Source organism: Phalacrocorax aristotelis, chromosome 1 (genome assembly GCF_949628215.1).
Source record: "Phalacrocorax aristotelis chromosome 1, bGulAri2.1, whole genome shotgun sequence".
NCBI lineage: Eukaryota > Metazoa > Chordata > Aves > Suliformes > Phalacrocoracidae > Phalacrocorax > Phalacrocorax aristotelis.
In genome coordinates, this window is record NC_134276.1 from 116,858,526 (window position 1) to 116,885,788 (window position 27,263).

The window sequence follows — 27,263 nt, forward strand, 5'->3', positions numbered from 1 at the left end:
TAGCTGACATATAAACCTTCTCTTTTTTTACACGGGTATTTTTACATGGGTCTTTTTTAATGGAACACCTACAATTCCTCCTCTCCTCTAGGCATCCCGCACCAGAGAGGGCTCAGTGGACTGAGCCCAGGAAAGGCTGCAACAGCAGCAGCTGTACACAGTAGACCAGCCAGGCAGTTAAACACACTGTAAGGAACAGATACGCATTGCCATGCTTTAGACAGAAGACCCAGTCCTGCTCTCACCCACACCAGGGACCCATGGTGGTTTGCTTAAAAGGAAGTTTGTTTCCCCTGGGCAGCAGAGGCTGGGATTTTTCTAAGGAGCCTAAGGAAGCCAGGCACCCAGCTTCCGTTTCCTGAAGGTACCTTTGAAAATCCCACCCTGTGCTTCAGTCCTGACACATGCAACAGCACCGACAAAATAGGAGGTGTTAGCAGACTGCCTTTTTTGTTCTCCTCCCTCCTCTGACCCGGTACTTCACTGTCTTGTCCCTTGCAGAGTTAGACTGGGGAAAAGGAGCATAAAATCCTACTAGTTCGCAGATGCTGTGGTTCCTCCAACTCCCCTCCCATCCCCCCCGACCCCATCCCCCAACATTTCAAGCAGTTATAAATGACTGTGCAACTCTGCAGGCAGCGGTCTCAAATAACCACACCAAGCCTCTCCCCTCCAACGGCTTTATGTCTCTTCCTTCCTCTCTTCAGGGCTCTGGATAGCAGCTATCAAGGTGTTTGGCTTCACTCTCAAGAGTTAAGTTGCTACTTCACCCACCACCTTTGGGAATCTGCCACAGCAAGCCGCCAGGAGCGGTGAATTCCCAAGGCAGGGATTCTCAGCTGAGAAATCCCTCCTGCTGTCCTTGAAGGGTTTCACCATGGGAACAGGCTCCCAAATGATCTTAACCACGATGACAGGTTGTACGGCAGGATTTCAGGTAATGGAGCCCCAGACCAGGGGACCACCTCTGCCAGCCTTGAGAGCATCCACCAGTGCTGGGGCCTTGCCCTCCCTCGGCCAAGCCCATAAACGCCGCCCCAGAGAAGCCAGCTGTGCCGGCTCTTTCGAGCACTCCAGCAAATCCAAGAACATCTTGGAAACATTACAGCTCTCACCACACTGCGTACTCTCTCCTCACAAATCCCTGGCTGCAGCAGGGACAGAGGATCAGCCTTTCTATTCAAAAGCAGGGTCCTCTTCCATTAGAGCGAACCAAGCCTCAGGAAAGCGGCCACAGGAGCTCCAGTTCTGCAGAGCAGACAGATCGGGTGAGATAGGCCGGCCAGCAAAATACATTTGCATTACACTTTCAGTATATGGTTCAGGGCATGGCACACCCCAGTCGCAGCTTTTATTCTCTTTAAGGGCCCAGCCCTGCAAACACTTAATTTTACATGTGTAAGTAGAGTCCCACTGAAACACAATGGAGCCACTCATGCAAATAACGTTAAGAGCGTGCAGGGCTGTGGCTCTGTTTCACTGTTCCATCTGCAGCAGACCCAGTTTAAGAGGATCCTGCCGCGCTTTCTCTCAGTTATTGCCGCTCACTTGTGCCAGTTAAACTATTTACGTAGTCACACTCATAGGTGAGCTGTCTAAATGATCCAACTTTTTTTTAAAAGCCCTGCTAACGAGAGCAAATCCTTAATGCCAGACCAGCTCCGGTGTAGATTTCATCCCCACAAGCGGCTGAACTGGCACAACTGGAGGAGGTGGAAACATCTGAGGAACGAGAACTTTTGAAGATGGGATTGAGGGCAGGCGAAATGGCAACATGTGAAGGCTGGAGGCGTTACCTTCTTCTGAAGTTACACCCTGCTCCTGACCATCCACTCTCTGAAGCGGAGCCTCTTCCACACAAAACAAGTTTCACCTCAAACTCAACAGCAGATTAAGCCTTTTCAGTCACTAACGCTTAAAAACCTTGCCCCGAGAAAATCTGTCACGATTAGGAAGGATCTGCTGATGGTCACTACACCCAGGATCAGGGATGCGCGTGCGCTCCTCCTCGCAGGTAAAGGATAGTCACCATGCGCATCTGTAGCCAGTACGCTGCTGCTTCTGCGGCCAAAGGATCCCTCACTATTAGCTTTGACATGGCACATTTGGGCCATGCAAAGTGTCCCCTACAATTTTTTTCATTTTATGGGCTATTTTATCTCTAGCAACTCTGTGCTGAAATTGCATCACATATTTCCTGTCTGCTGAGGCAAGATTTCCCTCTTCCAGCGTGATTATAACCTTCCAGCAGGGAAGCTCCGCTAACTCCTTGAGAGCTTTGCTCTTCTGTACTGCCTCCTGACTTTTGCATTCATGTACACCTGCGCAAAGTGGGTGTAAAACGCTATCACTGTTGGAAGTGAAGAACACACATCATTAGGGGGATGTTTCGCTTTGTTTGTTTGCTTCAGGTTTGGGGTTTTTTTGCCCTCTTCTGACTCTGGTGTAAATGATCAGAGGAGCTGCAGGAGGAGAGCGAGATCAGGCTCTATGAAATCTTTTTCTTACAAGCTTTGAGTTTTACATGGCTGCGTGCTCTAATGAGCCTTCTCGAAAGGAAACAACCCATTTCTGTAAGGAATCCAGGTGATTACAGTTTGCATACCACCGTGATCTCTCTGCATGGGCACAGGGGAGCTGCCTTCATGAATCTTGCTGCAAGATGAAGTCTAAAGCTGGACAGTGTTAAAGAGATGGGAAAGGACCGCAGCGAAGGGTAGTTTAATATCCACCGTCAACTTGGGAAAAAACCCTTCTTTCAGAAAGTCTTTTATTTATTGTAAATCATTCCTAAAAGATTAGGAAATCGGGCCTGCAGGAGGGGGAGAGATTGTTGTGGCTGTCTTTCTAGGTCAGTGTCTTTTGATATTAGACACTACCCTAAGTCTCCCCAGTTTCGCTGAACCTCAGCCCTGCAAACATCAGAGAATATTCCTCACTTGATTCAGGTGAACAGTCGCTCCACAGCCTGGCTTGTGTGGGGCTTCGCAGACTCACAGAGGAAGGAAACGCATATATATCCCTATCAATGTCAATACACACACACACACACACACGTATGTCATCCCCCCTCCAAACACACATACAGCCCCCCCAGTCTCTGTCCCCACTGCTGGCGTGAGACCACCAGTAGCTCACCTATTCTGATCACTGCTGCCTCGCTGGCTGCGCGGTGCACAGAGCTCCCTTGGGAAGGAGCCTAGCCGATGGGTCTGACCAGCACTGGCTGCACAACATCACCCTATGGCAAAAGCGTATGGATGAGGGCAAATTCAGCTGGGCAAGAAAGGCCTTGCTCTCATTTTCCTATCTACACTGAAAAGAGAGAAACGGTTGATCTTGTGTTCTCCTATTTGCACACAAGCATCCAAACAATCTGAGCCTTAATCAAGTTTGGGCTTGAGCGTGGAACTGGGCCTATGGTTAAAATACTCCTCCGGATCTCCAGAGAGCCTTCTAGTTGATCTGCCCCCTTCAAGACGTTATCGCACATCAGAACTGTGATGCAATGAACAAATCCCACATATTATAACATTCCAATTGCAGGAAGCTCTTGCCCTATTTAGAAAGCCATCTCTCAAGTCAATAAGCAGGTATGAGGCAAATACGAAGCAGCCATAGAGATAAATGCTCAGCTTTATCTCCTGCGATTAAAAAAGAAGGAGAAGAAGGAGGGGAGAAGAGATACTGAATCAGAAGGGAAATCAGGAAAACAGAATCTGGGGAAACATATGCTCATGCAACACATGAAAAATACTAATTCATACTAAACAAAGGTGGGAAATTTTGGCATACAGGAGACTCCAGAATCAATGTTTGCCCGGGAACACTGCTCCCATTACACTGTCCCCGTGTTTTACAGGAAACCGCTAACACAACACCGCATGCTGTGGTGCCGCCAGGAGAATTCGGCTGTGGAATCGCCTGACCTTTGAGACTTAAGATTCTCAGCCATGACTTTACGGTCCCTTTGTATGTGTACGACCACCTTTGACTTCAATGAGAAAAGACCTGGCAGCAGCTCAGAAAATAGCCAAACTCACCTCCTGCTTCCACTCAGCCACCTGCTGAGCCTAGTCCAAGACAGCAAGCCCCCTTGCACAGCCCCGCAGCTACATTCTCCGTAATGCCTGCCCCACAGCGCCAGGGCGCACACGTGCACCTCCATGGTGTAAAACCAACTGAATGAAGTTTCATTCCTGAAGGAGTATTTCTAAGAAAGCCAGGACCAGCTGAAGAAAGCACACTTCATTAGGAGCATCCTTCTCATGGGATAAATAGAAGGAGGCTAAGTCTGCCCTCAGACAGAGACAGAAGTCATAGTCTGTCGCCAGCATGCACAACAGCCCTCGCCCTCTTGGCATAACAGGCTTTTTGTGCCTTCCAGCTCTGCTCCTCCAGCATCTGGTCACTCAGGGTACCCGCCTGCTAAACAGCAGGGCAGCAGCGCAGGCAGGTTATGCTCAGGGACTAGGGCTGCCCCTACAGTCGGTGCACAGGTGTCTAAGAGTAAAATTTTGTCCGTGTCTCTTCTGCAAGGCTACAATAAAAGAAAAATAACTTCAGCATGATTTCCCCTCTAGATTGCACATGAAGAAGAAACCAAGCCCCCACTGTACCGCAGACTGGCCCATTAAAGCGAATGGTTAAATTCTTGCTATGAAATGTAGGCGTTGTTGTCTGTTTTGTGAGGCAGAAATCAATATTCCCACCTCCTCTCCTTCTGTTATTTCACCTTGAGATACTCATGCTCAGACAGATGAGATCTGAATCTTACTCACTGTTACTGCAACTTTTCTTTCTCCGGGATTTCACAGGGTCACAGACGTTCTTGCAGTCCTAACCTGGCTGTAATTTACCACTCAGCTCCCTAAACTGAACACCACTGGTGACTGAAGTAGTGACTGATTTTCCTTCCAAATCACACCGCTGCAGCTATTTCTAACTATTTATCTACATGCTCTGTCTCAGTCATTTTGTTCCCTGTGTGCTCCAATAACAACCCTCCCTCTGCCACAGCCTCCTTCTTCTCTGGACCTCTATCATTCACGCCCTGGTGCTAGCCTCCTCCATACCAAGGCCATCTCATACAAATGATGTTTTATTGTGAAATGCCCCTTCTGCTCTCTGTCTCCCTTTAATCTAACTGCGGGGGGTACCTTGGTTAAGTCTATAGATTTGGGGGTGGGGAGGCAATGGGGGAAGGAGCTGAGTGACTGATGCTCTCAGCCCCAGCAAGCCTGAAGCAATGTTGGCTGGGGAGAGACAAGCAGGGTAAGATAAGCTAGCGCCATACCTCAACACCTGCTCCTTCGATTAGGTTTCCCTCTGGCAGTTCAGATCTGGGGGCCTGGACCGATTCCCGCAGATCAGGTAGCAATAATGCCAGGCTGGCTGGGCTGTTCTGATGAGTCCTCTTGGATGCAGCTCTGTCTACTAGCATGCCTGCCTCTGTCACCTAAGGATTAGACAACCGCAATATGCTCTGTTTGGCACCATGCTTTAAATCCATTCATAAACTGAAGGCAGTGCAGAATTCAGCACTCTGTTAGATAAGCCGCGTCTCTCACCCACGATCATTCTCACATTTGTGCTCCATTTCTACGCCACCCGACCACTGGTTTCCAGACAGGTTTTAACATGTTCCTCTTGACCTCTAGTGCCTCATGTACCAGAGTCCCCCACCTGAGAAACCACCTCTTATTAGAAGCTGTAGAAAAGACATTGGGTATTCTCGCCCGGGTACCTAGGAGAGTAGAGTGAGGGTTGTTCAGTCGTTAATTTGCCATTGTTTGCTGGTGACAGTCTGATGAAATTGCTTGAGTTATAATGAAGACAGTTTTCATTATCTGTCATTTAAAAATGTCAAGGGAGCCTAGACTGAATGGATAGGTGCTACCTGTTGTTTCAAATAGCTTTTGATAAAGGAAATACATTTCAAAAGTACCAGTCACTGATTTACAGGTGCTGTACAAAGATTACATAAAACAGTGAGATCCCTCCAAAGAAAGCAAGCAGATTTCCCCCTTGCTCTTTAGTTTAGGCATTGGTTTATCATCAGCGTGGTGCTGATGTTCTTCTATAGTAATCAGCAGCAGCTTTCCGATCTACAAGATGCTAGATGATACAGGGCTATACCAACAAAAAACAGGAGTCTTCATTATTAGGGGGCACTCAAGAGTTTTGGCTTAGCTACACAAACGCTTCGCTCTTGTTCTTCTGCACTGTTACTTGTGCACTCTCATGGTGCAAACTCCAGACCACTTTAGCAACAGATGTCATGACTGGACATAATTCTGCCCAAACATTTTGCCAGCCCCCCTCTGCTGAAGGTGTTGGCCTCTCACAGCTGAACTGCAATAACAGACTGCGTGAATGTTCCTAGTCCATCTGAGCACAAAATCTGCCAGCTTATTTTAAATCATATCTGTTTATTCCCTAGCATGAATACATCTGCTCACAGTACCTGCCTTGCAGGTCCTGAGAGACACCTGAAACACCATGTTTCTTTTCTGACTATATCCTCATATCTTAGAGCATCCACTTAATGTGTGAGATGGCGCTGCACGGGGGACCTGCCTCGGTAACGTAACTCTGACGGGATACGCTCCCTGCGCCTTGGCTGGCTTACAAGATGGGCTGTTCCTACACACAACCTGTACCTTTTGCCTGTCCTTTTTGTCAAGCCGAGGCAAAATGAACGCCAGCACCCCAGCCAGCGTGCAAGGAATGCAGGTAATAGTCTGGCTACAGTGTCATTAAGAACCACTTGCATTTTTGGTAATTGCTTTTGTATGAGTATCCAGCATCAAACAGTGCAGCATATAAACATTTAAATGCTGACACACAGGTACCCTCCCCTTAAGAATCAGACAACAGAGACTGCTGTTGCTTTGGCCTGTTAACACAGCTTCAGCCTGTCTGGGTCCCACACAAGCCAACTAGCTTCCTCATCCAGGTCCCTACTTCCCCCGTGCGCAGTGTCTGCAGTGTCCTCCACAGTGTCCCAGCTCTTGGCGGTGTATGTGATGTTCAAAACTAAGGTTTGATGGCAATGAGGAAGAAGAGAAGGACCGAGCCTTAGGATGGTAGACTCTAAAGTCACAGATGGGGGGAAGAAATAAGAGTTGTTCTGAGACCCGATCATTTCCACGTCTTGTTTCCATTAGGACAGTTTCCCAGGCACTTACCTAAGCCATCCTTACAAAGTTATCTCCCAAAGAAAAGGGTTTATGCTCCTGGCAACACATTCCAAAAAAACCCGTCCCCAGCTCCCTGCTGCCATAAGCAAGCACAACTCCGATGATTTCAATAAAGCTGCACTTTCTGTGGCCCTAAGGCTATAACACTACAGTAAACAAAGCGAATACCGTAAGCCAGATGCTTTAAGGTCTGAATTCAAGTTTTCAATGTCTTACACATATGATTCAACAAAATTTGGCTGAACCCACACCTTCAGCTGGTTGTCACAGAGCGCTCTCACCCATCAGCAGAACATGGATCCCAGGGCTTCATGCGGAGGCAGAGCAATGGCTGGTGGGTCTTAGCCTGCTCCTCCTAGGCACTTCCTCTTGAAAGGGCAGCAGTACCCTACTCCTCTGCGCCCTGCACTGCATCAGTGCTCCCAGCCTCCCTGCTGAGTCCTCTGCCCTCTCCAGCAAGAAACCCTGCATCCCGCTCTAATGGCTGTAAGGATGACTTCAAGCAATAAAATGCTGATACCAGAACTAAATGACCTTACAATTTCAGCTGCTTACCACTCCGGCTTCTTCACTGCCCCACCATACAGCTTGTTTCCCTTTTACATCTCAAGCATCCGAACAAGCGTCACTCACACCAAGCAAGGGACAGCTCGAGGCTCTTGCCAGGCTAGGTTTGGGATCCACTGGCACATGCCAAAAGCAGACCCATGGCTCAGTTAGATGACAGCGTACATCCTGGAGTAAGAAGGATGTAACATGGGACAGTTGCTCAGGACTGAGTGAACACAGCAATGGAGTGAATGGGCTTTCGAACTTCAGAAGTGGTCCCTGACGGCCAGCAGTAAGGGACTTTGGCTTGATAATATAGTCTGGGGAACATACCCAGTGAGTAATGTTGAAAATCCATAGGCAAAGGAAGTGTTTTAAAACAGAGGAGGAATATCTACTTGAAATCAATACCATGAAGGTCTCTAAAAGGAAACACTCTGCAAAAAGGACACATTTGCCACATATAAATCTTTAATGATATCTTGTAGTTCTAACAAAGCCTTTAAAAAAAAGAACAGATACTGTAATACACCTGATAGAGCAATCATCCTCACATGGCAAAATATGATTTTCACACCTGGTAAATGAAATGACTCTGCTGCATCTCGAGGCCAGGGTTAGGGGCTAAGGTGAGCTGTTAATGGAAGGTTAGAGACCACATAACGGCTCTTCAGGGAGCACCTTTCAGATGCTCTTTCCATGTACAGCAGCGCACAGTGATCAGAAGGCACTGGCGGCACATACTAAAGTCACTGTCACTGACAGAGGTTCTAACTGTGCAGTCGCCAGTTGATAGCTCGGGTTAAGACAGCCGGCTTGCATGCCAGCGCTCCTCAGACTCAGGATAAGGCTTCCTCTCTTTTAAGAGCAGTCCTGTATTCTTTCATCTCCCTCCTGGCACGCCCTTCTGCAGCAGACCAGGGTTAAGCACTCTCTCCTCGCAGATGAGAAGCTATAGAGCCGAGACAACAAACTTTTCAACTGCATACAGCTAGAGCCTCTGAGCCATTAAAAGAAAAGCATGCAGTGAAAATCAAACAAAAATACTGATCACAGGCCGTGCTGGTAGGAGCTCGATGGCATTGAGAATCTGCCCTGTGTCGGCACGCGAGGCTGCTAGATCCAGGCAGGACGGCTATGCAATCTGCCAATCACTCAGGAACAAGAGAGAAGTGAGACCTGTGGGGAGCCAGCAGGCCCCAGAGGTATGGACATTTACAACAAAAAATCCGAGTGGAATCAGCAAGAGGAAGAGGGAAGGAGAAATGCACTACATGCTCCAGCACCAAACAAGGCGCGTGGCTTAAGGAGACGCTTTAGAATATCTGGCCTCATAAATTAGACTGCGATTCCCAGTTCTTTAACTCCCAGCTCCTGCTGATTTCTGTGGATAAAGGGGATGTTTGGCACTCCCAAAATCAGATGCCAGATCGAATGCTTTTTAAGAAGTACACAGATGAGTATGCTCCTAGGGAAGAATGAGCTAGAGCTAAGCCTTCAAACGAGCACAAGGAGAACCTCCTGCCCACAGACAGGAAAGTGGTAACCTCCCTCACTTCCTTTGTGGCTTTAACCTAAACCACAACTCCTCCCTTTGGGTTAGGAGTCTCTTCCACTCATTCAGATGTTTGTCAGCTTGTCTCTAATACCCAGCATCCATAGCTGCCACATAGGAAAAATAAGCTCTCCTCCTTTTTTCCTCTCTCCTGCACCCCTTTTGCAGTTTGTTTCCTAAACAAGAATGGCTTCAACGCACGGCAAAGCAAGCCTGAACTGCAGCTCTTCAGGCACCGGCACAGAAATTAGCAACTGCAACATGAGGGAGCAGGGAGAAAGCAGACATTGGCATACAGGCTACACCAACATTGGGGAACGCTGGCAGTGAGGAAACGTTGCTGCCAGCAGGAAGAGTGACGCCAAACCAACTCACAGGGCTTTTCCATGAGCGCGAACTCTCCTTCCCAGCCCTGAGCACAACGTCCCTCCTTCTTCCTCAAAGAGTTTCAGAGCACGGACGAGGTGCTGGAAGGGCGAGGAGCGAAGGGGGGAGAGCACAAAGAGCTATGCTGCCATGGAGGAGGCCCTCTGCCCATGCATAGGGAGGTGAGAAGGACAGGTCCCATCATTCCTGGTCTGGAGCATCCATCAGGGAGAGGCAGCGGCTCCTCCCTCGCCAAGATCCCATCATCTGCTGAGGCAGGGGGGTGGGGGGGGATGTTTAACGATGTGAGAGACAGCGGCTCCTGGACAGCAAAACCCTCCTGTTCCAAAGGCTTAACCTTTGTTATCAAAGGTATGCTATTACCTAATACCCAGGTGATATTGGGGTTTTTTAGAGAGAGTTGGGCCTTGTGAAAGATTTGAGCAGTACTGCACAGGCATTTTTTTGTACCTGACAACTGCCTATATGGGGTAGGCAGAGAGGTGCTTGGGGGGTAGCCTCTGCCACCGCTCCCACTGCTGCGCACCAGGCAGCCACATGTCATGGCAGTGATGCGGTCGTTTCCCTGTCACCCCGTAACCCAAGGACAGTTCAGGACTATTTAGGGTGAAGGGGAATGCTTTTTATTCCTTCAAGATTTTCAGAGATTTCAAATCATTGTTCTATACCTCATCAGGAAAAAAAGAGAAAATTCTTTCACAGCTTATACCTAGAAACTATGAGCAAGTGGATTAAACACAAGATTTCATTCTGCCTTCTTGAAGTGCTTCATTTTGACAGCTTCAAAACTTTTCTCCATTTTTTTTTTCAAGATGGGACACAAAACTGGAATAAACTTTTCCCGAAAATAGCAACAGTTTTGGCAAATCAGCACTTTTCTAAGAAAAATATACCACCGGAGAAAAATCCTAACAAAACCTAGTTCTATTATTTCCTCCCAGCACCACACAAAAATATGCCTCCATGGTGTAATTCAGCCTTAAGTTTCATAGCAACTCCGATTCAGACATATTGCACACACAGATATTAGAATATGCCTTTGACATCATGAAAGCAATGCAAAATAGCATATATACAATATGGCCAAGCAATGCTGCTATGGAAACCCTTGCTTTGAATTCCCGTATATGGGGTGTTTAAACTCTTACCCCTAATATTGCCGTAACAGAATTTTGTGTATTTTATTTCCTTGCTCAAGCTACCTCCCTCCTGCACCCCTGGAAAGAAAGATGTTTCTGTGGGTGAATCAGAAGGTGATGAGATCTGTACCGCATTCCTGGTGCTGCCATACACACCAGCACCATGGGCTACAGCAAGAGAATAACTGATTTGTGCCTCAGTTTCTGCAGCTGTAAAATGGAAATAAGCTGACACCTTTGGCTATGACTCGAATGTGCTTTGAAGTCCTTTGTGACAGCCAGAAGATGCCTGCATCCTTATTCCTATTTGTTACTTTCCGTAGGCGAGGAGTTACTGTCCTCTACAGACCTATGCTGACGATCTCTCTATATTGAAGAACCAAATCAGGAAGTACAGTCGCCCACTCATGTAGCAAAGAGATAAGTAATAAAGCAGCGTACTTGCCAACTCTTAAGGAGGTGGTTTCTTAAAAAGACATAGGAAGCTTTCGTGTTTTGAAGCTGACTAATTTCAGAAAGTTTCCGTTTCACACTCTCTTTCTTAAACTTCTTCAAAAAACATCTGTTTACCTGCTCTCCTGAAATGTCTTCTGCTAGGGAGGGTCAGACCACCAGCTAGATTAAAGGTAACAGTGCTGGAAGACAAGAGGACACTTTATCTGTCCATCTCCTCCATTTGTAAGGTGCTCCTGGTGATCCTAGTGGCGCCTTTCAAGTCCCACCTGGCCAAGGAGAGGACACTGCAGCCAGCAGCGGCCATCTGAAACCCTGCCAAAAGTTTCGGGGTGCAGCACATCCCGGGACACATGGAACCACCTCCTGCAAAATTTGAGCAGAATGTGCAAACTAATAACGATCACCCAGCAGCCAAACAAACTCACCCGTGCAATCCAGTGATCGCAAATGCAGATTAAGTTACTTGCATTCGTCTGATGGTATAATTGCCAGACTGCACATTCAAATGAGTATTTGTTTAACGGTGTGATATACAGATAGAGCTTATGCACTTGAGGCCAAATTCACCCCTGTTGTAATTTCCCTAACTCCAGTAGCAATTACTCAAAGGATTAATTTGGCCCACAGTGTTTCCTAGTATATGTGATTCATCATTTCTTTCCTATAACAAAGAATAATACACTGTTTCAATCAGTGGTGATGTCCTGGCCTCCTTGAGGCTGCCGGACTCCCTGTTTAATCAGACATAAAACAAATCACTTGCAGAGGCAGAGGCGTACAAGCATGCTTTAATTACAATATTGTAACACCAATTAGAGATCTATCTAATCGAGGACTCAGTACTTCCTACTCGGGTATTACTCCCATGTTGGGATAATTACTGCTAATTAAGCTTGGAACTAATTAGGCCAAATGATCTCATTTATACCAACATAGATGACTTCTAGGAGTTCACACACACACACAAAAAAAAAAATCCAAGGGTGATTTTATCATTCCTGGACTCACCACCACTTTGCTTTTAAAATGGACTGTCCCTCCCCAACGGATAAGCTCTGTTAAAACTCAAGTCCCAGATCTCAGATGATCTCAGATTCTCCCAAGGCAGAAAAATGCTCTCTGAAGGCACTTCAGTTGGTTGTCCCAAGTCACCTTCTGCTCTAACAGACACAGTGGATTAACAGAGCTGTGTCCCACCACAGCCTGTTTCACTCAAAACCTACAGGCCACTTTCACATAGTCATGGTTACAACTTCTCAGTGGACTTAGTACTACCTACACTGCCACGATTGCTGCACAGAAGTAAGGCGGTTTGCTGTAGGGCACTCTGCAGTGTTAGGACTTAAAATAACAAAAAAACCCCCAAAGCTCTTAAACATACCGATAGCCATGCGTACCTGTTGCCTGATGTGCATCACTGCTGTATATAATTGGAGACTACATCCCAACACTGTTTAGTAACAGTGGCTCAGCTGTGCTGTATGTGATGGCGGAGGGAAGAGGCTGACTCTAGCTAACAGAGTTCCTTGCAAAGCCCATCTGTGCTACAAGACTCCCCATGTTCACCGTCTGACTGTATCTAATGAAGTTGGCTTTATGCTTTACACTGCCTTCAGAAAAATAAAGGACAGCCTGTGAAGCTGTGTTTGTGTTGCAGCTTCTCCTCCTGCCCTCCAACCCCAACATTTCTGCACCAGCTCAGCACCTGATTTTCAGGTAGAAGAGACACCAAGGCAACTACCACTTAGACCTGCCCTCGGCTTATGGAAACAGTCACAGGCAGTAAGTAGGGTGTTCCGCACCTCATGCTGACATGGCTGAACTGGTGGGTAAAATAAAGCTTAAAACCAAAACCTCTGAGCACTGCATTTTTGTCTGGGTATTTTGGGGACTATGGGTCAGCCAGGATTTCAGCTGTTGCTTCTCACCCAATAATGGTTTGCACCAGTACCATGATTTCCTCCTGCAGTATTTGCTGAGTGAAAGAAGAATGCCACCTACCAAAACACCAGTCCCACCTCTCGAAGTGACTGGACATCTTTCAAATGCAAGGGAGGACTTGTATCCAAGACCTGGCTGGGAGCACCCATCCTGGCCACTCATCCATCTGCGCTGCAAACTTTACAAACCTGCAAGGCCTCCTGTCCCTGGGTGGTCAGAGCACCTCAACACCTCCGCTCAGCCTGTCACTTCTGCTGAGGCTGCAAACTGGCAGGTCTGTGCTATCGGACAGTACTGATAAGTCAAGAATGGTTTAGTCACATTCACTGCACAGGCCATCTCTTTCTGTACATCCCTTCTTCCGACTCCTGCCTCAAATTCAAGCCTTCCAGGATCCGCTTCAAGGTGCAGCATGTAGTAAAACCTGCTTTCTCTTTACTTCTGGCTTTCTCTCACCAGCTGCCTTTATTGGTCCTAAAACTTCCTCCTAAACACTTCATTTTCTTATGCTTTCTTGTACTTCGGGCTGGAATCCTGAAGCTGCTGAAACCAGAAATTCACCATTGTCTGTAGGTCTTCTTCCAGCCTGCCCCTTTATCCTCACAGCGATCATTGTTCCCTGGTGAGTCACAGACACCCCCCCTTCTCCCCTCCAAATGCCTCCTGAACAATCTCCTCTTTTTCCAAAGCCTGTCAAAACTGAGCCCAGCAGGATTCCCTACACCAACCTGACCTGGTTACAATACCTCCTGGAACTGCTCCTCCAGCTGTCTGGGAAATTTCTGTAGAAGTGCCACTTCTTTATGCAGTACCATTAGCAGAAGATTAATAAATAATGCGCAGGAATAACACAATCCCCAATAAACAATGTACTACTACTTCTCCTATTTTCTTAAGCAAGCAACATGGATCATATATCTGATCTCCCCCTCCAGTTGTTACCCAATCCTCATCTCAGCTACCAAATTCTCTCCTCCCTCCCCTGGCAAGCCCCTCATTCCTTTCTTCCCAGCTGCTAAGGCCTTTACTGCTACCTCCTCCAGCCCAAATACACTAGCAGACACGAACGCAAGCGTCCGTACACGTATCAGGTTGCATGTTCAAAATGCACATGCTTCCATATGCTGCAATACAGTAGCCTACGGCCCACTGAATCATATTTATTTGGGTATCTGCTGGAACCCCTGCAGGAAGAGGCGAGTTGGAGGAGATCTTCTAATGGAAACAAAATCCCGGAACCCAAAGTCTGAGCAACACGGTGGTAGATAGATGATCAGGGCAGTGTTCAGCAGAAGCACACATTGGGCCCAGGGGGCCTCTCTGAATGGCATCTTTAGCGTTAAAAGGGAGGAATTCAGGAGCTTTAGATCAAAAGTGCATCCCAGCTGGGCATTAGACTCTAATAAATAAGATGCTTTACACTGACAGAGTGCCAGAAACCTCCTAACATCCTCCCCAAGCTCTGTATACAGGCATCTCTTCAGTCGACGGTGGTTTGGATGGCAGAAACCAAGCAAACAAGCTCCCTACGTAACAGAGGAGGGAAGGGAAGCAACATCCTGGTAGAGGAACATCAAGTCACAACCACTACAGAAAGCACCATGAATGCTCTAATTTGGGACTACAATAAGTCCTTCAGGACAGGGGCTGCCTCCTTCCGGTGTCTGGGCAGCACACTGCACAACGGGTCCCCAGCCCCGTACCAGCACTTCTGTGTGCAGTGCACAAATATTTACTGTCACCAGCAGCCTGCAAAGACAGGCTGTCTCATAAGGACCTCCCCAGGGGCATCTACAGGGGATGATGGAGGTTTGACTCAGTGACCTGAGACCCAGAGCTGGGGAGCTTGCTGTGAGTCACTGTTCAGTACATGCCCCTTCCAGCCAGGTTTCCTCATTTATTTTCAAACACCCACCTTTTTGGGGAGGGTTAACACACTTTCCAGAGCAAATCCCAGACTCCTATTTAGGGCCTGCCTGCCCACAGAGGTCCAGTTGGTGGTCAGGCCTGTATGGCCCTATATGGCCAACCCTATAGGTGAAAAGACGAGGCAGAAAGTACACGGAAACAGCCACAGGCCAGAAATAATCAAACTTTTGTTCTCCACAGGAAAACATCCAGGGTCCTAGCAGCAAGATGGCAGGAGAGTAGCAACACTGGCCCTGACCCCTCCTATCCTGAATATCTGGTTGGTATCAGCTGCCTTTCCAAAAGGAAAGCAAAGGGGCTGCTGCTTACTGCAGGGAGCTGCCAGGTTCCTATCCTCAACCCTCCCAAGGGCCTTGGCTCAGGCTCTTGTCGCATAGGCAGGGACGCATCCCTAAGTCTGAGGTTTAGAAATAAGATGTATTTATTTGTTATTACTTTCAGATATCTGAGCACAGTAAAGGTCAGAACACTTATCGTCTGGGGTTGGTTCCTGCTCCCACTCACGTGATTCAAAACCAATCGAGTTGTTTTTTCTGTACTTTTCTGACAGAAAATATCCAGTGGGAGTGAAACCTGATACAGGGCATTTTCTAAAGAGGGTCTGTGGGAAACAAGGATCCACCACACTGGGAGGAAGGGGAGGCTCACGGACATTCCTGGGTACCTCCTCCCCAGTCCCCATTAGATGCAATGAAACATGAATAAAGGGTGGGAATGCCACAGCTTTTGACCTAAGTTTCAGCCTAAGCTGATCTCGAGGACTGAAGTGGACAGTATTATCTGCGTGATACTCCCAAAGCTGCATTTCGGGTGAGAAGACTCAAGGACATAGCTGCGTGTCCTGTGCCCTGTACACCGGCTGCTCTATAATCTCTAAGATTAATTTATGCAAAACACGGCAAGATGTGCTTTTTCCTTTTGCAGTGAATGACTTCATTAACCTTTCAGGAGCTTGCCAATAGTGAAGCAGAAGCAATGGGAAAATCACTCTTTTTGGGGAAGGGGACTTCTGTCACATTGCTTATAGTACATACTTGGGAGAGGCCAAAGACCCCAGCAAATGATGGACCCTGATCTAGTAACACTCTGCCTTCCCACTCTGCTCTCCCAGACACCCTCCGGTCTCTGACCTGCTTTTGCAATGGTTCTTCTTCCCTAGCTGCTGACAGCTCAAGGCATGACCAGAGAGACAAGGAAGCCAGATGGGAAAGCAAACGAGGCAGAGGAACACAGTTTTGGAAAGAGTCTGGAGGGAGACCTAGCCCAGAGGCAGAGCAGGAGGGCAAAAGCAGGTAAAACAGGTGAAGCAGGTATGGAGCAGGAGAGGAACAGCTGTGGGAAAAGTGGGAAAAGGTGTATGGCACCCTCCATGGAGCATGAGGGATACCATCTCAGCATGCTAAGGAAAGGTTGGTCTGTCACAGAGACAGAAGGGAGAAATCATGAACTGTCTGGTTAGGAGAGCTGAGGCTCGTGACTTTCATGAGCTTGGGACTGAGATATACCTGGCAGAGGCAAATGTAGAGTTACCCAGAAATGGAGCTAAACTCTGCTGGAGGCCAGAAAGTCACCATGCCCTGTCCTGCAGGACACTGGATGAACTTCAACACACGACCATCTGAATGACCTCTTCGTGCCTTGCTGTCAGGAACACCTGATGAGCCCTCATTTGGCCGGCTCTCCCATCAGCCTAGCTGCAGCCACCTCTCCCTGCCCTGGGGAAAGGACTTCTCCACACCACATGTCCATGTTGTGGAAGGCCAAACACAGCCTATGAAGGGACAGCCAAAAACCTACCACCTTTCAAATGTCTCTGCTGGCCAGGATCCTTGCAGCCTGAAGGTAGGTGGTTAAATAGGCTGCATGCACTCTGGCTGACTTGGAGGAAACTCTGTACCACATCAGATAGTGGGATAGCCTCTGTGTTGGATCAGGTGGCTCTCAGGCAGATGGGAGAGGGGTTGTCCCTAACACAGTGACCCTGCTGCCCCTGTCCCATCCAAACAGCAACTCTCTTCCCCTGCTAAGTACAGGTCTCCCAGGAACGGAGCACTGCTGTCCTGACCTGCTGGGCACTGGCTTGCTGGCTCAATGCAGCTCTCCAGGGAGATGCAGAGGCCTCTCCAGATGTTTGGTGCTATTCCTGTCCCCCTTCCATTATGGCAGAGCATGGGACCCTGAACTCAGCTGGGATCAATGCAAGGGGACAGTCACCCTCCTCTTGACAAGGACAGATGTCCCCAAGCAGCCAGGCAGAACACAATCCACATTTTCAGGGCAGAGTGTCTGGATCCAGGGGTAAACTGGGGGAATGGGAGTAGGACAACAAGCCAGGACCAGAACAAGTCGTAAGGCAATGTCCAAGCAGGTAAGGTAACATCAGAAGACAAAATCTGAGACTACAGACTTCATCAGGCTCCCAGGGAGAAATAAAGTGCACAGGCATTGAAGTGACAACTGTGCTGTAGCTCAGAACAAGACCCAAGGCAGCCCCATCCAAAGCCAGCGGCACACAAGCAGAGGGAGTCTCACCTTGCTCCATCAGAGGGCAAGCTTCACCTGGCCCGGCCGGCAGCTGGGGGCTGTCCGGCTCGTCCCATGCCCTGTCCTTCTCACTTGGCCCTGGCCAGGCAGCCCCGCCAGCAGCTCCCACACGGCTGGGCTGCGGGGACACGAAGTCGGGGACAACAACAAGGGGTCCAAGGGAGAGAGACATGCAAGGGAGGAATTTGGGGAATAAACTAGAAAGAGGCAATAGGAAGAGTGCATGGCGCATGAATAGTGGGGGAGGGTAGAAGATACAGGGTGAGAGAAGAAAATGACATGAACAGAAGGAAGGGAGCTGCAAATAGAAGGGGATGTGGAAACAGCAGAAAGAGACAGATTGTGAGAGCAGTGGAAGTAGAGGAGACCTAGAGGGACAGAATATAATAAGAACTTGAGAGGAAAGGAGAGGGAGAGGGAGAGGAGAGATTTAAGGTCTCCCTGAGAAGGAAGAAGAAAACCCTGCACTTTTTTCTCCTTAGCTTTCAAAGGTTTTGCAAAAGCAGAGTGAAGACTTGTCATCCTCATTTCAAGAAGGGAGGAACTAAGACACAGAGGCTGAGAGAGGCAGTGGCTGAGTGAGATGGTAGAAAGGAGCTTAGCTCCCTACCTAAAGTCTTCCGTCAAAGATACAGGTGAAGAACAGTCTTGACTTTCTTCTCCTGAGCACACCAGAGAAAGCCCACTACCCAAAGGTGGTAGGAAGAGGGCCTGCTAGAAAAACGAGAGATAAACCAAATTAGCATAGGAAAAAGAGCAGCACCTGCTCTTTTTCACCAACACCAAAGTCTCCGGAGATCTGGATTTAGACATACTCAGAGTAAATTAAACTAGAACTCAACAAAACCAGCAACGTCTGAGCACTTATGTGGAGGATTACCTGTGGGGAGATGTTGCAGGGAGAAGATGTTGCAGCGCAGGTTCAGGTACCTGCCAACCCTACCAGCTTACAGCCAGCCACAAGGAAAACAGAAGTGGGGTGCCCAGGAGGCTGTGCGAAAGGGGCTCTGCTCCTGCATCGCTCACTAACACCTTTCATTTGCAGCTTGGTTTTTAAGTATCTAATATTTTTCCAGATTAATTTGTACTATCTTAATGTTTCAACTGCCAGTATGGAAAATGTGGGGTTTGTGCATACAAACACACACCAAGCCCCTGACACCACATACGCCTGAGCCAAATATAGGTTGTAAGAGCCTTGAATAAACCAAATACCTGGTGCCTGTTTGCACTCCCGTACACACAGAGGCAAACTGAGCTTCCCAGTTACTCACTGCACACAGGAACCCAAAGGATCCGGTATTTTCCTAACCTTAGACAACACTACTTTATGGCTTGCTAGCACAGGAATTGTCTAGGATTCCCTTGTCAATGAGTGACGAAGGTCTCCCTGCCATAAACTGATGTTAACGGCAGGTTGTGTACCTTGTTTGTTTATTGCGAAGGAGGAATGTTTGTCGTGGCTGTCAAGCTTATAAAAATATTTCCATGACTTCAGACAGCTTGGTATTTTCACATGCAGCTGAGAGAGTGGGTGAATGTACAGATGAAAAATTGAAGAAACATTATTAAGGGAGGAAAGAGAGTATCTCCTAGCACCACCAAGACGGCTTAGAAAGGCCAGAGAGGTCAGAGACATTTCTGAATAAAATGCACTTTTTTCCCCTGGGGGTTTCCGAAGAGCTGGCAATAATTAATCATTACAACACCTTTCTGGAGTAGATAAGTCCGCTGAGGCCATCTGAGGTTAAAGGACTTGCCCGTGATCACACACAGCAAATCAGTGGCAGAGAGGAGAATTAAACCCAACAGGCTTAGCTTCCATTACCCAAGTCCTACACAACTGGCTGATGTTCAGATCAAAGGTCAGGAGCTGTGCTGACTGCGGACCTGACTGTCAAGCACAGGTCCTCCAAGACAGTATAGCAATTGGGTGAAAAGCTGAGCGGCAGGCATCCACCCTAACTTAAAGATGGTAATTGTGAAAACAAGTGACAGAAGGCTTGGAAGCAGTGCCTAGTTACGAACCATGGTGCCAAGTGGATTAAATATACATCGATAGATTCAATTACAAAGAGCAGCATGCAAAATGGAAGTGACTGCAGTCAAGCACCCAGGATGGCAAGAAATAACCCCAAAATATTATCACAGGTTTTTGGTAGGAAGAAATCCATGCTCTTGGACCTTGTGGAGAAGGTGCAGCCTTCTGTCTCCAGGGGGACTGTCCCAGGCCACCCCAGGCGGTGAGCAGACAGTGACATCCAAGCCCCGAGGGCTAGTGAGAAGCCTGTGGGACTCAGGTTTAGTGGGCTGAGAGAGATCCATATCACCTAATGCCAAGCAGCCCTTTGTTATCGCTGTCACCAGAGAAGCCAGAGAGTGAAGTGGTGGAGAAACTGAGCTATTCCTCGTTGCCCCAGCCGCCCCCAGCTCACCAGGGCAGGGCTGAGACGTACCCACTGAGCGAGGAGTCAGAAACCTGTTCCACGCTTCGGTGCGCGCTGCCCTGGGCTGCAACATCCAAGCACACCCTCACCGGTGTTGATATTCAGCCCTGCATCCGTCTGTGGCCAAACGCATGTTCTGTTTTGGGGGGCTCTGAAAGAACCGGATTTGGCAGAAGGCGAGGCCAGACCCTGACACCGCTGCCCAACTCTGTGGTTCAGTACTGCTCGTCTGTGGCGGGAATGGAAGCTCACCTCTTTGCTTTCCTCCTTCACCTGTGCATTCCCCCAGGATTTCAGAGAGTTATGAAATCCATTTTAACTCCTTGCTCCCAACTTCATCCTGCGCTTACTGCAACACATGTACTACCCCGATCACTAGAAATTATTTCATTTCCTCCTTCTTCTTGGAGGAAAAACAGCAAGGATAATCATTCAGCACTCCATACACACAGCTGCCACCTGAAAAATGCAGGTGAACACAGTTAAATGGAAAGGCAAGTACAATCTCAGACCATTTTTTGTACCTGGAGAACTAGACCAGCAGTATTTTGCATGCAAGATTACAGGTCTGTGTGTAGTTGCATTTTCACATTCCATTACTGCAATTGCACACGGCCAGTTACGTGCCTTAGCAGCAGCTTACAAAAGCAATCACTGCTAAACATACAACATCCAGCCCCCAGATGCACACGTGCAAGACTAAAAAACTGGTCCTTATTTTTCTGCTACATGTATTTGCTAGCTGTCTGCCCCCTGCGCAAACACCACAACAGTGTATTTCCTTGCACTTATACTTGTACGTTGATCCGCATATTCATTCAAGCCTTGCAATAACCTAAAATACATACAGCATTTTGCACTTAGAAGCATCCCAAAAATGCAAAAAAAGCCCCAGCTTTTGCAGAAAAAATTATCTTCCAGCAAGCAATTGTAACCACCTCTCCAGCTTGAATGTACTGTCTGTTTAAGGCTCCAGAGAAACACCGCGCTAACCCTTTAAGACAGTAAGAGATGAATACTTTTTTTCATTTAAACTATAGGGGAGTTTTACCTAGATAGACTGCAATTTCCTGAGCTCAAGTCTGGCAAAGTGCCCAGGGCTAAGACCACCACCCCCCTCCCCTTCTTTTGGCAAAAATTACCATGGCGTCTTTAATAGTCAGAAGTCGTTTTTAGGGTTTTGTTTTTACAAAAGATGCCGAGACAAAACTCAGTTGTAAGCAAGCCCGGGTACTGCAGAATTTCTTCCAAGAACTAAACTGATGCGCGACGTCCTAAGCGTACTATCCCCAAATACCCTACCGAGGGATGGTTTAGTACTGAGTCACAGGGAAGCGGACTGAATCACAAATAGCCGTTCCTGCAAACTGCTCACCCCCCCACCCCCCAAGTTTACAATCCGAGCAGCAACCAGGTTGTGGTTAGCTTGGGAAAGCTGATGAGATCACAGTCTGGGGAGATACAGCCTCAGACAGCCTCAAGTTTTTGTTAATCGGCTCCTTGTTTTGCATGGAGACATGGGCAGCAGTTGTTATACCAGGTTTACCATATGTTTATAATATCGTTGTTATGGGAATACATGTACAGTCCATGTCACTGGCAAGTTGCGCTGTTTTCTGCTGAAGGACAAAACAGAATTCACTGCCCAACGCAGCGCCGGGTGCGCGCATACTTCTAGCAAAATTTATCGTAGCATGAGTCACGCTCGGTGCAAAACCACGCACTTTGCTCGTGAGATGGTGTGCGAGACCGCCGTAGTGTCTGCACAGGAGCACGCGGCGCTTCACAACTGTACGCAAGCAATTTGGTGTGCTGCCCCTTCCCTGGGAGGCAGGAAAGCCTTACACCCATTTTACAGATTTCAGCAGGAAGATTGATCCCAGATCTAAAGCGATTTGCCTAAGGCTGTCCGTCAAATCGGTGTCAAGATTGCAAGTTCTGCAAGACCCCCATGTCCGAGACCACTATTTCTCAAATGGGACAAATGAAGGATAAAGCAGGGATGACGTTAACTCAGTTATGTATGTAAGTCCACGACACACAGCAGAAATAGTTGCTCCCCATGTGCCTCAAAATGGTGTTTAGGGCAATGAGTCTGCTTACAGGACACAGAAATAATGTGTTTGTGTGTGCGAGGCTGCTATCAAAAACAACAATGCCCAAGATGCCTGCATCCTTATGCGTCGGGCAGGGAGCATCGGTGAGCGGTGCTCACATATCCAGTGGGTAGGAGCTATGTCGGTGGCTCGTGTGGCTCTGCCATGCAGGAGCAGCACCAAATGACTGCTGAGGAGATTTCTCTTGTCTGACAGCCCCCAACACCACAAAATCCAGGCTGGAGGAGTAAAATGTGTTTTGTCTGCTACCAGCCCCACCAACTCCTGAGCCACCGCTGAAGACCTTGGAGGCAAGAGCCACTGACTGGAGAAACGCACAACCTGTTCAAAGGAAAACCGATTTACCAGTTTAGTCTCCTTCTAGACATCAGCAAACAGTGTAAGAAATGGCCAGCTCCCCTGTCTGCCTCCCCCCGCACCCCAGCCCTGACACTTTGCCATTTTCTGTCCCCATTTCCTTGCAGCTAGTCACATCCCATGCCATAGCTGAGGAGCAGCATGCAGGGTTTAATTGTGCAGGCGCTCTCCGGGGAAGGGCGGCATGGGATGCAACCGACTGTCCACAAAGGAGCGGAGGCAGGAGGCCAAGTCTGGTTATTGGCCTCAAGTCATACTTGCTGATCGGCACGTCGAGGATTTTAAAGCGCATAGCTGATCAGATCAGCAGCTTGTCCTAGAAGGAGAAAAGTGACATAAAATATGCACAAGCCTTCCTTCTGTCCTGACAGCAGGTTGAGTTTTCAGATGATGTGGAAACAGCAGCCTTCCCTCCTCCCCCCAACATGGTCTCCTCTCGCGCCTTTGCTGCAGCGCTGCTGTCTTGTTCCCTACTCTGGAGGCTCCGCTCCCTCCCCAGCCTTCGTGCTGAGGCTCCAACTCTGGCCAGGGGGCTCCAAGCCACTGTTTTTATGCCCGTTCAGCCCTTGGCCTTTCTTCTCAGCATGCCAAGCAGGGGCTCATTAGTGTTCCCTGTTGTTAGGCTTTTGTGGCTCAAGCCCATCCAGTGCCAAGCTGGAACAGAAAGGGCATCAAATCCCCGCCCAGGGGGTTGCAAAGCTTCCCCATGCTGCCAGCCCAGCTGGAATTCAAACAGGTGATCCCAGAGAGGAAAGGTGGAGCAGGCATGCATGTGATCTGCGTGTGCAGGAGCAGTGTGCAAGCTCTGACGGCGATGAGCAGGCACTGCTTCAGCTTCTTCCCAAAGAGAGCAACTCTAGGTATGTTTGAACCGAGACCAGTCCTCTGCATGTGTATGTGCATAACAGTTTTACAGTGTCGTCATCTGTGCGTGCAGTGTCTGTGGTACGTGCCTGCTCCATCACAGGAACGCTACCGTGAATGGAAAAGCTAAAACATGGCACTTACTGGGTTTAAGTCTCAGCTGCCCTGCGCCTCACGTTGTAATTTGTGCTATTGCAAAGTTGGCTGTCAAATACTACCGCTACCAGGCTGATAGAATAAGCTATTATGTAAACTGAGGAAAACATGGGAATTGGGCCATGTCTGTGCAGGAACCACGCTTACAACGTGGGCACATGGCCCCTCAGGAGGAAGAATGTGCTACACAAGCAGGTGTGTTTGCACAAACTTGCCGTTTCCATGCATGTGGAGGGGCTGGGTGCGCAGGAGCATTCACGATAAAGCTTTATTTCATCCCCGCACATATTTTCATAAGGGATGGATGTTTTGTCCTTGCTGTTGCCAGATTCCAACATAATTAACAGAAATTTACAAAGGCGTTTTAACAGAAGTTCCCCCTACTAGAGAAACTACCTCTGAAAAGGCAAACCGTGGGCCCTCACCATCCCATCCCCTCAGCTGCAACCCTTGCCTGAGCTGCTATCACCCCTTGAGCTGGCTACGAAGATCCCTTGCTCCTACCAACCACCCCAAACTCTGCCAAGCCAGAAAACCCAACCTCCGTTTTCTCCGATGCCGAAAAGTCCTGCTCACTACACTCCATCCTTGCTCGTGCCCTGCCTCAGTTCAAAGTTCCCCCACTTTTTAAAGCCTTCTGAGGAGCCAGTACAAGGTCTTCCTTAGACATCCTTCCTCCCCACTCCCCCATCTGTCTACGTCCTCTTTCCGCAGTTTTTCCACCCAGCGTCGGAACCGTAGGTGCCAGAGCCTCCTCCTCCTCCTCTTCCCCAGGTCCAGCTGCCTGGAACAGGCATTTTTTCTCCCTTCCTCACAGCCTGACAAGTCTCCTTTCAAACATGAGCTGATACTTCTCTCCCTCCTGCGACAAAAAACCTCCGAGTCTTTCTCTCTGCTTCTCACATACCTCCGTCACTGGACTCCGACTGTAAAGCATGCGGGATAAAGGTATCATGGAAAACATTACAGCAAATCATGGGATTTTGCTTTGGTTCTTTTTCTGCTTATTTATTTATTTTTTGAAGGGAGGTAACAAGTCAGAGAGAAGCCGGCTGAGATTTCTGCCGTACATTTTTTTTGCAGCAGCAAGATCCTCCATCTTCCTTGCTGGATTGAATAGGGTCTCAGGACAATTTAGACTCCCTCCCCCATCTCCCATTCCTGCTCATATTCTTCAACACATGATGCTCTCCCCCCAGCCTCGACTGGGAAAGCACATATCCTTACTCTCTCCCCCTCTTTCGGCTCCTGCCTCGCTTAGGTTGTGTCAGGACATTAGAATGGCGAACATTTGTGCAGCCCAGATTCTTGTAGGTTATTTTTTAACAAAACAACTAGAATCAATGAAACCTGAATGATGGCAGATGACAAACTTAAAAGACCTTGTGAGGATGCACCTAGTGTACCAGGAGGCTTTCTGCATCTCATGCCAAAAGGGAAAAAAAAATATCACCCCCCAAATTTTAATCAAATACAGTGTCGATGCTGTAATGAGGCCGGGTGGGAGGGTTGGGGTTTCTCTCCCCTCTGCCTTTTTTTTTTTTTTTTGCTCTTGCACATTATCACCTCACCGACAGTAGGTTAACAGCCGCAAAACCTCCAGCAAGCAAGCAAGCAAGCTTCACGTTGCTGCTCTCCCGCCGAGCTAGATATTTACTTGCTGATAAACGGCAATTGCAAACACATCTCATTCCATCTCCCCAACGTCCAGGAGGGGGAAAAAAACACATCTCCCATCCCCGCGGCAAGACTTGCCGGGTCTGCCCGGCTCCGGAGGCAGAGGGAGGGATGGAGGAGTGACAAAAGACCCCGGCTTTCCACCCTCCCCCGGGCCGCCCGCCGCCCCCACGGGGCTCCCCCTCCCCGGTGCAGGGCAGCGGGGGGGGGGGGGGGGGGAAGGCCGCCCCCCTCCCCAGAAAACCCGGCCGGGATAGAAGCCAACAGGTGGAAGGCGCTTTTTGTCCCTCCCGCGCTCAGTCCCGGCTCTCTGCCCCCCTCACGCCGGTCCCGGGATCCTGCGGGGGGAAACTGAGGCACGGCGCAGCTGGGACGGCCGCCCCAGCCCGCCGCGGAACTTTCCGCCCCCTCCCCGGGTCGAGCCGGGCCGATCGGATCGGAGCCGGGCCGATCGGATCGGAGCCGGGCCGGGGCTCCGGGCGTCGCGCCGGGGGCTCACTGCGGCAGAGGCAGCCGCCGGCCCGCACGGACACGCCGCCGCCGCGCCGCCGCGCACACGCTGCCCCCCGCTGCTGAGGCAGCCGGACCGCGCCGCGCCGGGGGAACGGGCGGCGGGGAGGCGGCCCCGGGGGCGGCGGCGCCAGCCATCGCCCCCTCACACACACACACACGCACACACACACACACACACGCACACACACACACACACACACACACACACACGCACACACACACACACACACACGCACACACACACACACGCACACGCCCCCGCCCCCGTCGGCGGCGCAGGCTGCCCGGGGACGCCGGGGCCGAGCCGAGCCGAGCCGAGCCGAGGCGAGGCGAGGCGAGGCGAGGCGGGGCGGGCGGCGGGGCTGGCGCTTACCTGCCTCAGGCGGCGAAGGCGCGGAGCGGCATGCCGGGGGGCGGGCGGCGGGGAGCGGGAGGCTGCCGGCGGCGCGGCCTGCGCTCGCCGCCCTGCTAGGGCAGCATCAAGGCAACTTAGGGGGAACCCTTGCGGGGCCTATTGTCTGCGCGGGGCGGCGGGGCGGCGGGGCGGCCTCCCCCCGCGGGCGCCGCGGCGCTTGGTACGGCCCAGGCATTCATGCCAAGCGGCTTTCACACATGGAGGCTTGTCTCCAGTGGCTGCTGACAAGCCACAAACAAGACGTCCCCCTCCCTCCTCCTCCTCCTCCTCCTCCTCCTCCTCCTGCTGCCTCCTCCCTCCTCCGGCCTCCTCCATGCGAACTCCAACTCCGCTGGCGGGCGGGCCGGGCCTGGCCGCCGCCTCTCCCGCACCCGCCGGGGCGCAGGGGGACGGGGGAGCCGCCCGCCGCCTCCACGGCAAAATGGCAGGCACCGCTTTCCCCCCCGCCGAGCCGGCCCCGGGCCTCGCCGGCAGGGCCCCGGGAGGGGGGCGGTGGGTTTCCTATCTCCCCCAGCCGGCATGCCGGGCTCCAGCGGAAAAGCCAACGGGAAACCTGCGAAGTAAATAATAACAGGTCGGCCGCTGGCCTTCCTCGTAAGCGCAGCTGCTAACCGCGTCTTCCAGCGCTCCCGCTCCTCAAGGGTCGCCATCGGCTGAGGAGCCAGCGGAGGATTTGTCCGCTTCCCCCAAGGTCGTGCAAATAACCTCGTGTGCCAAATGGTGGAGAGCCAGACTCAGGAGGCCTCAGGGTTGGCCTCATCCCACGGCCACCGGCCCTCCTCACAGTGGCTGAAGGCAGGAGAGGAGGGCAAGGAGTCAAAAAACCCAAGTCCTCATGGGTTCCCGAAAATTTCTGCAGCCCCCAGCACTGTAAACAGCAGGGATGAGGGAACCTAGTTCCCCAGTGGGAAAGTCTGGGTGTCTCCAGGCATGATCGGCTCTGACAACCCAAGTCACCCAAAAAGGGTCTCACCCAAGAGCAGGGCCATGTTGGGTCCAGCTTCGCAGATATTTG

At 49.9% G+C, this 27,263-nt stretch overlaps 1 protein-coding gene across 1 annotated transcript in view; it reads right to left on the bottom strand.

Moving 5' to 3' along the window:
• Positions 1-26,305, bottom strand: part of BCL9 (BCL9 transcription coactivator) — a 60,294-nt gene extending 33,989 nt beyond the window's left edge. Inside the window, exon 1 of the mRNA XM_075102680.1 lies at positions 26,207-26,305. The gene's annotated coding sequence lies outside the window, so the exon portion shown is untranslated. The remainder of the gene's footprint in view (positions 1-26,206) is intronic.
• Positions 26,306-27,263: the final 958 nt, after the last annotated feature.